The sequence below is a fragment of the Diprion similis genome, chromosome 5 (assembly GCF_021155765.1).
Source record: "Diprion similis isolate iyDipSimi1 chromosome 5, iyDipSimi1.1, whole genome shotgun sequence".
In the NCBI taxonomy this organism is placed as follows: domain Eukaryota; kingdom Metazoa; phylum Arthropoda; class Insecta; order Hymenoptera; family Diprionidae; genus Diprion; species Diprion similis.
In genome coordinates this window covers 244,182-257,159 of record NC_060109.1, presented here as the reverse complement: position 1 = coordinate 257,159, position 12,978 = coordinate 244,182, and positions in this window count along the sequence as shown.

Sequence of the window (12,978 nt, the reverse complement as noted above, 5' to 3'; positions counted from 1 at the left end):
CGCAGTCCCGATACGCTGCGAGCAACACCTGCAAAGTTACAGCCGAAAAACTGCAGATTTTCATCGTCATTTCTCCGCTGCTGGTCCTAGGCTATTTTTCATGTGTTTTCTGAGTTCCTGGGCGTCGAATTAGTCTAAAAAGCGTCATACGGATCGATTCCCAGACAAAAGATTTTTCGGCCAAAAAAAATCCAAGGCTAACCCCTTTGCATTTTTGGCGAAAATTTCGACGACTTTGAAAAGTGCTGCAATTAATTCTTTAGGGTACTATTCCGACGTGATTTTGCGAGAGGAATCGATTAATCGCAGTCCCGATACGCTGCGAGCAACACCTGCAAAGTTACAGCCGAAAAACTGCAGATTTTCATCGTCATTTCTCCGCTGCTGGTCCTAGGCTATTTTTCATGTGTTTTCTGAGTTCCTGGGCGTCGAATTAGTCTAAAAAGCGTCATACGGATCGATTCCCAGACAAAAGATTTTTCGGCCAAAAAAAATCCAAGGCTAACCCCTTTGCATTTTTGGCGAAAATTTCGACGACTTTGAAAAGTGCTGCAATTAATTCTTTAGGGTACTATTCCGACGTGATTTTGCGAGAGGAATCGATTAATCGCAGTCCCGATACGCTGCGAGCAACACCTGCAAAGTTACAGCCGAAAAACTGCAGATTTTCATCGTCATTTCTCCGCTGCTGGTCCTAGGCTATTTTTCATGTGTTTTCTGAGTTCCTGGGCGTCGAATTAGTCTAAAAAGCGTCATACGGATCGATTCCCAGACAAAAGATTTTTCAGCCAAAAAAAATCCAAGGCTAACCCCTTTGCATTTTTGGCGAAAATTTCGACGACTTTGAAAAGTGCTGCAATTAATTCTTTAGGGTACTATTTCGACGTGATTTTGCGAGAGGAATTGATTAATCGCAGTCCCGATACGCTGCGAGCAACACCTGCAAAGTTACAGCCGAAAAACTGCAGATTTTCATCGTCATTTCTCCGCTGCTGGTCCTAGGCTATTTTTCATGTGTTTTCTGAGTTCCTGGGCGTCGAATTAGTCTAAAAAGCGTCATACGGATCGATTCCCAGACAAAAGATTTTTCGGCCAAAAAAAATCCAAGGCTAACCCCTTTGCATTTTTGGCGAAAATTTCGACGACTTTGAAAAGTGCTGCAATTAATTCTTTAGGGTACTATTCCGACGTGATTTTGCGAGAGGAATCGATTAATCGCAGTCCCGATACGCTGCGAGCAACACCTGCAAAGTTACAGCCGAAAAACTGCAGATTTTCATCGTCATTTCTCCGCTGCTGGTCCTAGGCTATTTTTCATGTGTTTTCTGAGTTCCTGGGCGTCGAATTAGTCTAAAAAGCGTCATACGGATCGATTCCCAGACAAAAGATTTTTCGGCCAAAAAAAATCCAAGGCTAACCCCTTTGCATTTTTGGCGAAAATTTCGACGACTTTGAAAAGTGCTGCAATTAATTCTTTAGGGTACTATTCCGACGTGATTTTGCGAGAGGAATCGATTAATCGCAGTCCCGATACGCTGCGAGCAACACCTGCAAAGTTACAGCCGAAAAACTGCAGATTTTCATCGTCATTTCTCCGCTGCTGGTCCTAGGCTATTTTTCATGTGTTTTCTGAGTTCCTGGGCGTCGAATTAGTCTAAAAAGCGTCATACGGATCGATTCCCAGACAAAAGATTTTTCGGCCAAAAAAAATCCAAGGCTAACCCCTTTGCATTTTTGGCGAAAATTTCGACGACTTTGAAAAGTGCTGCAATTAATTCTTTAGGGTACTATTCCGACGTGATTTTGCGAGAGGAATCGATTAATCGCAGTCCCGATACGCTGCGAGCAACACCTGCAAAGTTACAGCCGAAAAACTGCAGATTTTCATCGTCATTTCTCCGCTGCTGGTCCTAGGCTATTTTTCATGTGTTTTCTGAGTTCCTGGGCGTCGAATTAGTCTAAAAAGCGTCATACGGATCGATTCCCAGACAAAAGATTTTTCGGCCAAAAAAAATCCAAGGCTAACCCCTTTGCATTTTTGGCGAAAATTTCGACGACTTTGAAAAGTGCTGCAATTAATTCTTTAGGGTACTATTCCGACGTGATTTTGCGAGAGGAATCGATTAATCGCAGTCCCGATACGCTGCGAGCAACACTTGCAAAGTTACAGCCGAAAAACTGCAGGTTTTCATCGTCATTTCTCCGCTGCTGGTCCTAGGCTATTTTTCATGTGTTTTCTGAGTTCCTGGGCGTCGAATTAGTCTAAAAAGCGTCATACGGATCGATTCCCAGACAAAAGATTTTTCAGCCAAAAAAAATCCAAGGCTAACCCCTTTGCATTTTTGGCGAAAATTTCGACGACTTTGAAAAGTGCTGCAATTAATTCTTTAGGGTACTATTTCGACGTGATTTTGCGAGAGGAATTGATTAATCGCAGTCCCGATACGCTGCGAGCAACACCTGCAAAGTTACAGCCGAAAAACTGCAGATTTTCATCGTCATTTCTCCGCTGCTGGTCCTAGGCTATTTTTCATGTGTTTTCTGAGTTCCTGGGCGTCGAATTAGTCTAAAAAGCGTCATACGGATCGATTCCCAGACAAAAGATTTTTCGGCCAAAAAAAATCCAAGGCTAACCCCTTTGCATTTTTGGCGAAAATTTCGACGACTTTGAAAAGTGCTGCAATTAATTCTTTAGGGTACTATTCCGACGTGATTTTGCGAGAGGAATCGATTAATCGCAGTCCCGATACGCTGCGAGCAACACCTGCAAAGTTACAGCCGAAAAACTGCAGATTTTCATCGTCATTTCTCCGCTGCTGGTCCTAGGCTATTTTTCATGTGTTTTCTGAGTTCCTGGGCGTCGAATTAGTCTAAAAAGCGTCATACGGATCGATTCCCAGACAAAAGATTTTTCGGCCAAAAAAAATCCAAGGCTAACCCCTTTGCATTTTTGGCGAAAATTTCGACGACTTTGAAAAGTGCTGCAATTAATTCTTTAGGGTACTATTCCGACGTGATTTTGCGAGAGGAATCGATTAATCGCAGTCCCGATACGCTGCGAGCAACACCTGCAAAGTTACAGCCGAAAAACTGCAGATTTTCATCGTCATTTCTCCGCTGCTGGTCCTAGGCTATTTTTCATGTGTTTTCTGAGTTCCTGGGCGTCGAATTAGTCTAAAAAGCGTCATACGGATCGATTCCCAGACGAAAGATTTTTCATCCAAAAAAAATCCAAGGCTAACCCCTTTGCATTTTTGGCGAAAATTTCGACGACTTTGAAAAGTGCTGCAATTAATTCTTTAGGGTACTATTCCGACGTGATTTTGCGAGAGGAATCGATTAATCGCAGTCCCGATACGCTGCGAGCAACACCTGCAAAGTTACAGCCGAAAAACTGCAGATTTTCGTCGTCATTTCTCCGCTGCTGGTCCTAGGCTATTTTTCATGTGTTTTCTGAGTTCCGGGGCGTCGAATTAGTCTCAAAAGCGTCATACGGATCGATTCCCAGACAAAAGATTTTTCGGCCAAAAAAAATCCAAGGCTAACCCCTTTGCATTTTTGGCGAAAATTTCGACGACTTTGAAAAGTGCTGCAATTAATTCTTCAGGGTACTATTCCGACGTGATTTTGCAGGAGGAATCGATTAATCGCAGTCCCGATACGCTGCGAGCAACACCTGCAAAGTTACAGCCGAAAAACTGCAGATTTTCATCGTCATTTCTCCGCTGCTGGTCCTAGGCTATTTTTCATGTGTTTTCTGAGTTCCTGGGCGTCGAATTAGTCTAAAAAGCGTCATACGGATCGATTCCCAGACAAAAGATTTTTCGGCCAAAAAAAATCCAAGGCTAACCCCTTTGCATTTTTGGCGAAAATTTCGACGACTTTGAAAAGTGCTGCAATTATTTCTTTAGGGTACTATTCCGACGTGATTTTGCGAGAGAAATCGATTCATCGCAGTCCCGATACGCTGCGAGCAACACCTGCAAAGTTACAGCCGAAAAACTGCAGATTTTCATCGTCATTTCTCCGCTGCTGGTCCTAGGCTATTTTTCATGTGTTTTCTGAGTTCCTGGGCGTCGAATTAGTCTAAAAAGCGTCATACGGATCGATTCCCAGACAAAAGATTTTTCGGCCAAAAAAAATCCAAGGCTAACCCCTTTGCATTTTTGGCGAAAATTTCGACGACTTTGAAAAGTGCTGCAATTAATTCTTTAGGGTACTATTCCGACGTGATTTTGCGAGAGGAATCGATTATTCGCAGTCCCGATACGCTGCGAGCAACACCTGCAAAGTTACAGCCGAAAAACTGCAGATTTTCATCGTTATTTCTCCGCTGCTGGTCCTAGGCTATTTTTCATGTGTTTTCTGAGTTCCTGGGCGTCAAATTAGTCTAAAAAGCGTCATACGGATCGATTCCCAGACAAAAGATTTTTCGGCCAAAAAAAATCCAAGGCTAACCCCTTTGCATTTTTGGCGAAAATTTCGACGACTTTGAAAAGTGCTGCGATTAATTCTTTAGGGTACTATTCCGACGTGATTTTGCGAGAGGAATCGATTAATCGCAGTCCCGATACGCTGCGAGCAACACCTGCAAAGTTACAGCCGAAAAACTGCAGATTTTCATCGTCATTTCTCCGCTGCTGGTCCTAGGCTATTTTTCATGTGTTTTCTGAGTTCCTGGGCGTCGAATTAGTCTAAAAAGCGTCATACGGATCGATTCCCAGACAAAAGATTTTTCGGCCAAAAAAAATCCAAGGCTAACCCCTTTGCATTTTTGGCGAAAATTTCGACGACTTTGAAAAGTGCTGCAATTAATTCTTTAGGGTACTATTCCGACGTGATTTTGCGAGAGGAATCGATTAATCGCAGTCCCGATACGCTGCGAGCAACACCTGCAAAGTTACAGCCGAAAAACTGCAGATTTTCATCGTCATTTCTCCGCTGCTGGTCCTAGGCTATTTTTCATGTGTTTTCTGAGTTCCTGGGCGTCGAATTAGTCTAAAAAGCGTCATACGGATCGATTCCCAGACAAAAGATTTTTCGGCCAAAAAAAATCCAAGGCTAACCCCTTTGCATTTTTGGCGAAAATTTCGACGACTTTGAAAAGTGCTGCAATTAATTCTTTAGGGTACTATTCCGACGTGATTTTGCGAGAGGAATCGATTAATCGCAGTCCCGATACGCTGCGAGCAACACCTGCAAAGTTACAGCCGAAAAACTGCAGATTTTCATCGTCATTTCTCCGCTGCTGGTCCTAGGCTATTTTTCATGTGTTTTCTGAGTTCCTGGGCGTCGAATTAGTCTAAAAAGCGTCATACGGATCGATTCCCAGACGAAAGATTTTTCGGCCAAAAAAAATCGAAGGCTAACCCCTTTGCATTTTTGGCGAAAATTTCGACGACTTTGAAAAGTGCTGCAATTAATTCTTTAGGGTACTATTCCGACGTGATTTTGCGAGAGGAATCGATTAATCGCAGTCCCGATACGCTGCGAGCAACACCTGCAAAGTTACAGCCGAAAAACTGCAGATTTTCATCGTCATTTCTCCGCTGCTGGTCCTAGGCTATTTTTCATGTGTTTTCTGAGTTCCTGGGCGTCGAATTAGTCTAAAAAGCGTCATACGGATCGATTCCCAGACAAAAGATTTTTCGGCCAAAAAAAATCCAAGGCTAACCCCTTTGCATTTTTGGCGAAAATTTCGACGACTTTGAAAAGTGCTGCAATTAATTCTTTAGGGTACTATTCCGACGTGATTTTGCGAGAGGAATCAATTTATCGCAGTCCCGATACGCTGCGAGCAACACCTGCAAAGTTACAGCCGAAAAACTGCAGATTTTCATCGTCATTTCTCCGCTGCTGGTCCTAGGCTATTTTTCATGTGTTTTCTGAGTTCCTGGGCGTCGAATTAGTCTAAAAAGCGTCATCCGGATCGATTCCCAGACGAAAGATTTTTCGGCCAAAAAAAATCCAAGGCTAACCCCTTTGCATTTTTGGCGAAAATTTCGACGACTTTGAAAAGTGCTGCAATTAATTCTTTAGGGTACTATTCCGACGTGATTTTGCGAGAGGAATCGATTAATCGCAGTCCCGATACGCTGCGAGCAACACCTGCAAAGTTACAGCCGAAAAACTGCAGATTTTCATCGTCATTTCTCCGCTGCTGGTCCTAGGCTATTTTTCATGTGTTTTCTGAGTTCCTGGGCGTCGAATTAGTCTAAAAAGCGTCATACGGATCGATTCCCAGACAAAAGATTTTTCGGCCAAAAAAAATCCAAGGCTAACCCCTTTGCATTTTTGGCGAAAATTTCGACGACTTTGAAAAGTGCTGCAATTAATTCTTTAGGGTACTATTCCGACGTGATTTTGCGAGAGGAATCGATTAATCGCAGTCCCGATACGCTGCGAGCAACACCTGCAAAGTTACAGCCGAAAAACTGCAGATTTTCATCGTCATTTCTCCGCTGCTGGTCCTAGGCTATTTTTCATGTGTTTTCTGAGTTCCTGGGCGTCGAATTAGTCTAAAAAGCGTAATACGGATCGATTCCCAGACAAAAGATTTTTCGGCCAAAAAAAATCCAAGGCTAACCCCTTTGCATTTTTGGCGAAAATTTCGACGACTTTGGAAAGTGCTGCAATTAATTCTTTAGGGTACTATTCCGACGTGATTTTGCGAGAGGAATCGATTAATCGCAGTCCCGATACGCTGCGAGCAACACCTGCAAAGTTACAGCCAAAAAACTGCAGATTTTCATCGTCATTTCTCCGCTGCTGGTCCTAGGCTATTTTTCATGTGTTTTCTGAGTTCCTGGGCGTCGAATTAGTCTAAAAAGCGTCATACGGATCGATTCCCAGACAAAAGATTTTTCGGCCAAAAAAAATCCAAGGCTAACCCCTTTGCATTTTTGGCGAAAATTTCGACGACTTTGAAAAGTGCTGCAATTAATTCTTTGGGGTACTATTCCGACGTGATTTTGCGAGAGGAATCGATTAATCGCAGTCCCGATACGCTGCGAGCAACACCTGCAAAGTTACAGCCGAAAAACTGCAGATTTTCATCGTCATTTCTCCGCTGCTGGTCCTAGGCTATTTTTCATGTGTTTTCTGAGTTCCTGGGCGTCGAATTAGTCTAGAAAGCGTCATACGGATCGATTCCCAGACAAAAGATTTTTCGGCCAAAAAAAATCCAAGGCTAACCCCTTTGCATTTTTGGCGAAAATTTCGACGACTTTGAAAAGTGCTGCAATTAATTCTCTAGGGTACCATTCCGACGTGATTTTGCGAGAGGAATCGATTAATCGCAGTCCCGATACGCTGCGAGCAACACCTGCAAAGTTACAGCCGAAAAACTGCAGATTTTCATCGTCATTTCTCCGCTGCTGGTCCTAGGCTATTTTTCATGTGTTTTCTGAGATCCTGGGCGTCGAATTAGTCTAAAAAGCGTCATACGGATCGATTCCCAGACGAAAGATTTTTCGGCCAAAAAAAATCCAAGGCTAACCCCTTTGCATTTTTGGCGAAAATTTCGACGACTTTGAAAAGTGCTGCAATTAATTCTTTAGGGTACTATTCCGACGTGATTTTGCGAGAGGAATCGATTAATCGCAGTCCCGATACGCTGCGAGCAACACCTGCAAAGTTACAGCCGAAAAACTGCAGATTTTCATCGTCATTTCTCCGCTGCTGGTCCTAGGCTATTTTTCATGTGTTTTCTGAGTTCCTGGGCGTCGAATTAGTCTAAAAAGCGTCATACGGATCGATTCCCAGACAAAAGATTTTTCGGCCAAAAAAAATCCAAGGCTAACCCCTTTGCATTTTTGGCGAAAATTTCGACGACTTTGAAAAGTGCTGCAATTAATTCTTTAGGGTACTATTCCGACGTGATTTTGCGAGAGGAATCGATTAATCGCAGTCCCGATACGCTGCGAGCAACACCTGCAAAGTTACAGCCGAAAAACTGCAGGTTTTCATCGTCATTTCTCCGCTGCTGGTCCTAGGCTATTTTTCATGTGTTTTCTGAGTTCCTGGGCGTCGAATTAGTCTAAAAAGCGTCATACGGATCGATTCCCAGACAAAAGATTTTTCAGCCAAAAAAAATCCAAGGCTAACCCCTTTGCATTTTTGGCGAAAATTTCGACGACTTTGAAAAGTGCTGCAATTAATTCTTTAGGGTACTATTTCGACGTGATTTTGCGAGAGGAATTGATTAATCGCAGTCCCGATACGCTGCGAGCAACACCTGCAAAGTTACAGCCGAAAAACTGCAGATTTTCATCGTCATTTCTCCGCTGCTGGTCCTAGGCTATTTTTCATGTGTTTTCTGAGTTCCTGGGCGTCGAATTAGTCTAAAAAGCGTCATACGGATCGATTCCCAGACAAAAGATTTTTCGGCCAAAAAAAATCCAAGGCTAACCCCTTTGCATTTTTGGCGAAAATTTCGACGACTTTGAAAAGTGCTGCAATTAATTCTTTAGGGTACTATTCCGACGTGATTTTGCGAGAGGAATCGATTAATCGCAGTCCCGATACGCTGCGAGCAACACCTGCAAAGTTACAGCCGAAAAACTGCAGATTTTCATCGTCATTTCTCCGCTGCTGGTCCTAGGCTATTTTTCATGTGTTTTCTGAGTTCCTGGGCGTCGAATTAGTCTAAAAAGCGTCATACGGATCGATTCCCAGACAAAAGATTTTTCGGCCAAAAAAAATCCAAGGCTAACCCCTTTGCATTTTTGGCGAAAATTTCGACGACTTTGAAAAGTGCTGCAATTAATTCTTTAGGGTACTATTCCGACGTGATTTTGCGAGAGGAATCGATTAATCGCAGTCCCGATACGCTGCGAGCAACACCTGCAAAGTTACAGCCGAAAAACTGCAGATTTTCATCGTCATTTCTCCGCTGCTGGTCCTAGGCTATTTTTCATGTGTTTTCTGAGTTCCTGGGCGTCGAATTAGTCTAAAAAGCGTCATACGGATCGATTCCCAGACGAAAGATTTTTCATCCAAAAAAAATCCAAGGCTAACCCCTTTGCATTTTTGGCGAAAATTTCGACGACTTTGAAAAGTGCTGCAATTAATTCTTTAGGGTACTATTCCGACGTGATTTTGCGAGAGGAATCGATTAATCGCAGTCCCGATACGCTGCGAGCAACACCTGCAAAGTTACAGCCGAAAAACTGCAGATTTTCGTCGTCATTTCTCCGCTGCTGGTCCTAGGCTATTTTTCATGTGTTTTCTGAGTTCCTGGGCGTCGAATTAGTCTCAAAAGCGTCATACGGATCGATTCCCAGACAAAAGATTTTTCGGCCAAAAAAAATCCAAGGCTAACCCCTTTGCATTTTTGGCGAAAATTTCGACGACTTTGAAAAGTGCTGCAATTAATTCTTCAGGGTACTATTCCGACGTGATTTTGCAGGAGGAATCGATTAATCGCAGTCCCGATACGCTGCGAGCAACACCTGCAAAGTTACAGCCGAAAAACTGCAGATTTTCATCGTCATTTCTCCGCTGCTGGTCCTAGGCTATTTTTCATGTGTTTTCTGAGTTCCTGGGCGTCGAATTAGTCTAAAAAGCGTCATACGGATCGATTCCCAGACAAAAGATTTTTCGGCCAAAAAAAATCCAAGGCTAACCCCTTTGCATTTTTGGCGAAAATTTCGACGACTTTGAAAAGTGCTGCAATTATTTCTTTAGGGTACTATTCCGACGTGATTTTGCGAGAGAAATCGATTAATCGCAGTCCCGATACGCTGCGAGCAACACCTGCAAAGTTACAGCCGAAAAACTGCAGATTTTCATCGTCATTTCTCCGCTGCTGGTCCTAGGCTATTTTTCATGTGTTTTCTGAGTTCCTGGGCGTCGAATTAGTCTAAAAAGCGTCATACGGATCGATTCCCAGACAAAAGATTTTTCGGCCAAAAAAAATCCAAGGCTAACCCCTTTGCATTTTTGGCGAAAATTTCGACGACTTTGAAAAGTGCTGCAATTAATTCTTTAGGGTACTATTCCGACGTGATTTTGCGAGAGGAATCGATTATTCGCAGTCCCGATACGCTGCGAGCAACACCTGCAAAGTTACAGCCGAAAAACTGCAGATTTTCATCGTTATTTCTCCGCTGCTGGTCCTAGGCTATTTTTCATGTGTTTTCTGAGTTCCTGGGCGTCAAATTAGTCTAAAAAGCGTCATACGGATCGATTCCCAGACAAAAGATTTTTCGGCCAAAAAAAATCCAAGGCTAACCCCTTTGCATTTTTGGCGAAAATTTCGACGACTTTGAAAAGTGCTGCGATTAATCCTTTAGGGTACTATTCCGACGTGATTTTGCGAGAGGAATCGATTAATCGCAGTCCCGATACGCTGCGAGCAACACCTGCAAAGTTACAGCCGAAAAACTGCAGATTTTCATCGTCATTTCTCCGCTGCTGGTCCTAGGCTATTTTTCATGTGTTTTCTGAGTTCCTGGGCGTCGAATTAGTCTAAAAAGCGTCATACGGATCGATTCCCAGACAAAAGATTTTTCGGCCAAAAAAAATCCAAGGCTAACCCCTTTGCATTTTTGGCGAAAATTTCGACGACTTTGAAAAGTGCTGCAATTAATTCTTTAGGGTACTATTCCGACGTGATTTTGCGAGAGGAATCGATTAATCGCAGTCCCGATACGCTGCGAGCAACACCTGCAAAGTTACAGCCGAAAAACTGCAGATTTTCATCGTCATTTCTCCGCTGCTGGTCCTAGGCTATTTTTCATGTGTTTTCTGAGTTCCTGGGCGTCGAATTAGTCTAAAAAGCGTCATACGGATCGATTCCCAGACAAAAGATTTTTCGGCCAAAAAAAATCCAAGGCTAACCCCTTTGCATTTTTGGCGAAAATTTCGACGACTTTGAAAAGTGCTGCAATTAATTCTTTAGGGTACTATTCCGACGTGATTTTGCGAGAGGAATCGATTAATCGCAGTCCCGATACGCTGCGAGCAACACCTGCAAAGTTACAGCCGAAAAACTGCAGATTTTCATCGTCATTTCTCCGCTGCTGGTCCTAGGCTATTTTTCATGTGTTTTCTGAGTTCCTGGGCGTCGAATTAGTCTAAAAAGCGTCATACGGATCGATTCCCAGACGAAAGATTTTTCGGCCAAAAAAAATCGAAGGCTAACCCCTTTGCATTTTTGGCGAAAATTTCGACGACTTTGAAAAGTGCTGCAATTAATTCTTTAGGGTACTATTCCGACGTGATTTTGCGAGAGGAATCGATTAATCGCAGTCCCGATACGCTGCGAGCAACACCTGCAAAGTTACAGCCGAAAAACTGCAGATTTTCATCGTCATTTCTCCGCTGCTGGTCCTAGGCTATTTTTCATGTGTTTTCTGAGTTCCTGGGCGTCGAATTAGTCTAAAAAGCGTCATACGGATCGATTCCCAGACAAAAGATTTTTCGGCCAAAAAAAATCCAAGGCTAACCCCTTTGCATTTTTGGCGAAAATTTCGACGACTTTGAAAAGTGCTGCAATTAATTCTTTAGGGTACTATTCCGACGTGATTTTGCGAGAGGAATCAATTTATCGCAGTCCCGATACGCTGCGAGCAACACCTGCAAAGTTACAGCCGAAAAACTGCAGATTTTCATCGTCATTTCTCCGCTGCTGGTCCTAGGCTATTTTTCATGTGTTTTCTGAGTTCCTGGGCGTCGAATTAGTCTAAAAAGCGTCATCCGGATCGATTCCCAGACGAAAGATTTTTCGGCCAAAAAAAATCCAAGGCTAACCCCGTTGCATTTTTGGCGAAAATTTCGACGACTTTGAAAAGTGCTGCAATTAATTCTTTAGGGTACTATTCCGACGTGATTTTGCGAGAGGAATCGATTAATCGCAGTCCCGATACGCTGCGAGCAACACCTGCAAAGTTACAGCCGAAAAACTGCAGATTTTCATCGTCATTTCTCCGCTGCTGGTCCTAGGCTATTTTTCATGTGTTTTCTGAGTTCCTGGGCGTCGAATTAGTCTAAAAAGCGTCATACGGATCGATTCCCAGACAAAAGATTTTTCGGCCAAAAAAAATCCAAGGCTAACCCCTTTGCATTTTTGGCGAAAATTTCGACGACTTTGAAAAGTGCTGCAATTAATTCTTTAGGGTACTATTCCGACGTGATTTTGCGAGAGGAATCGATTAATCGCAGTCCCGATACGCTGCGAGCAACACCTGCAAAGTTACAGCCGAAAAACTGCAGATTTTCATCGTCATTTCTCCGCTGCTGGTCCTAGGCTATTTTTCATGTGTTTTCTGAGTTCCTGGGCGTCGAATTAGTCTAAAAAGCGTAATACGGATCGATTCCCAGACAAAAGATTTTTCGGCCAAAAAAAATCCAAGGCTAACCCCTTTGCATTTTTGGCGAAAATTTCGACGACTTTGGAAAGTGCTGCAATTAATTCTTTAGGGTACTATTCCGACGTGATTTTGCGAGAGGAATCGATTAATCGCAGTCCCGATACGCTGCGAGCAACACCTGCAAAGTTACAGCCAAAAAACTGCAGATTTTCATCGTCATTTCTCCGCTGCTGGTCCTAGGCTATTTTTCATGTGTTTTCTGAGTTCCTGGGCGTCGAATTAGTCTAAAAAGCGTCATACGGATCGATTCCCAGACAAAAGATTTTTCGGCCAAAAAAAATCCAAGGCTAACCCCTTTGCATTTTTGGCGAAAATTTCGACGACTTTGAAAAGTGCTGCAATTAATTCTTTGGGGTACTATTCCGACGTGATTTTGCGAGAGGAATCGATTAATCGCAGTCCCGATACGCTGCGAGCAACACCTGCAAAGTTACAGCCGAAAAACTGCAGATTTTCATCGTCATTTCTCCGCTGCTGGTCCTAGGCTATTTTTCATGTGTTTTCTGAGTTCCTGGGCGTCGAATTAGTCTAAAAAGCGTCATACGGATCGATTCCCAGACAAAAGATTTTTCGGCCAAAAAAAATCCAAGGCTAACCCCTTTGC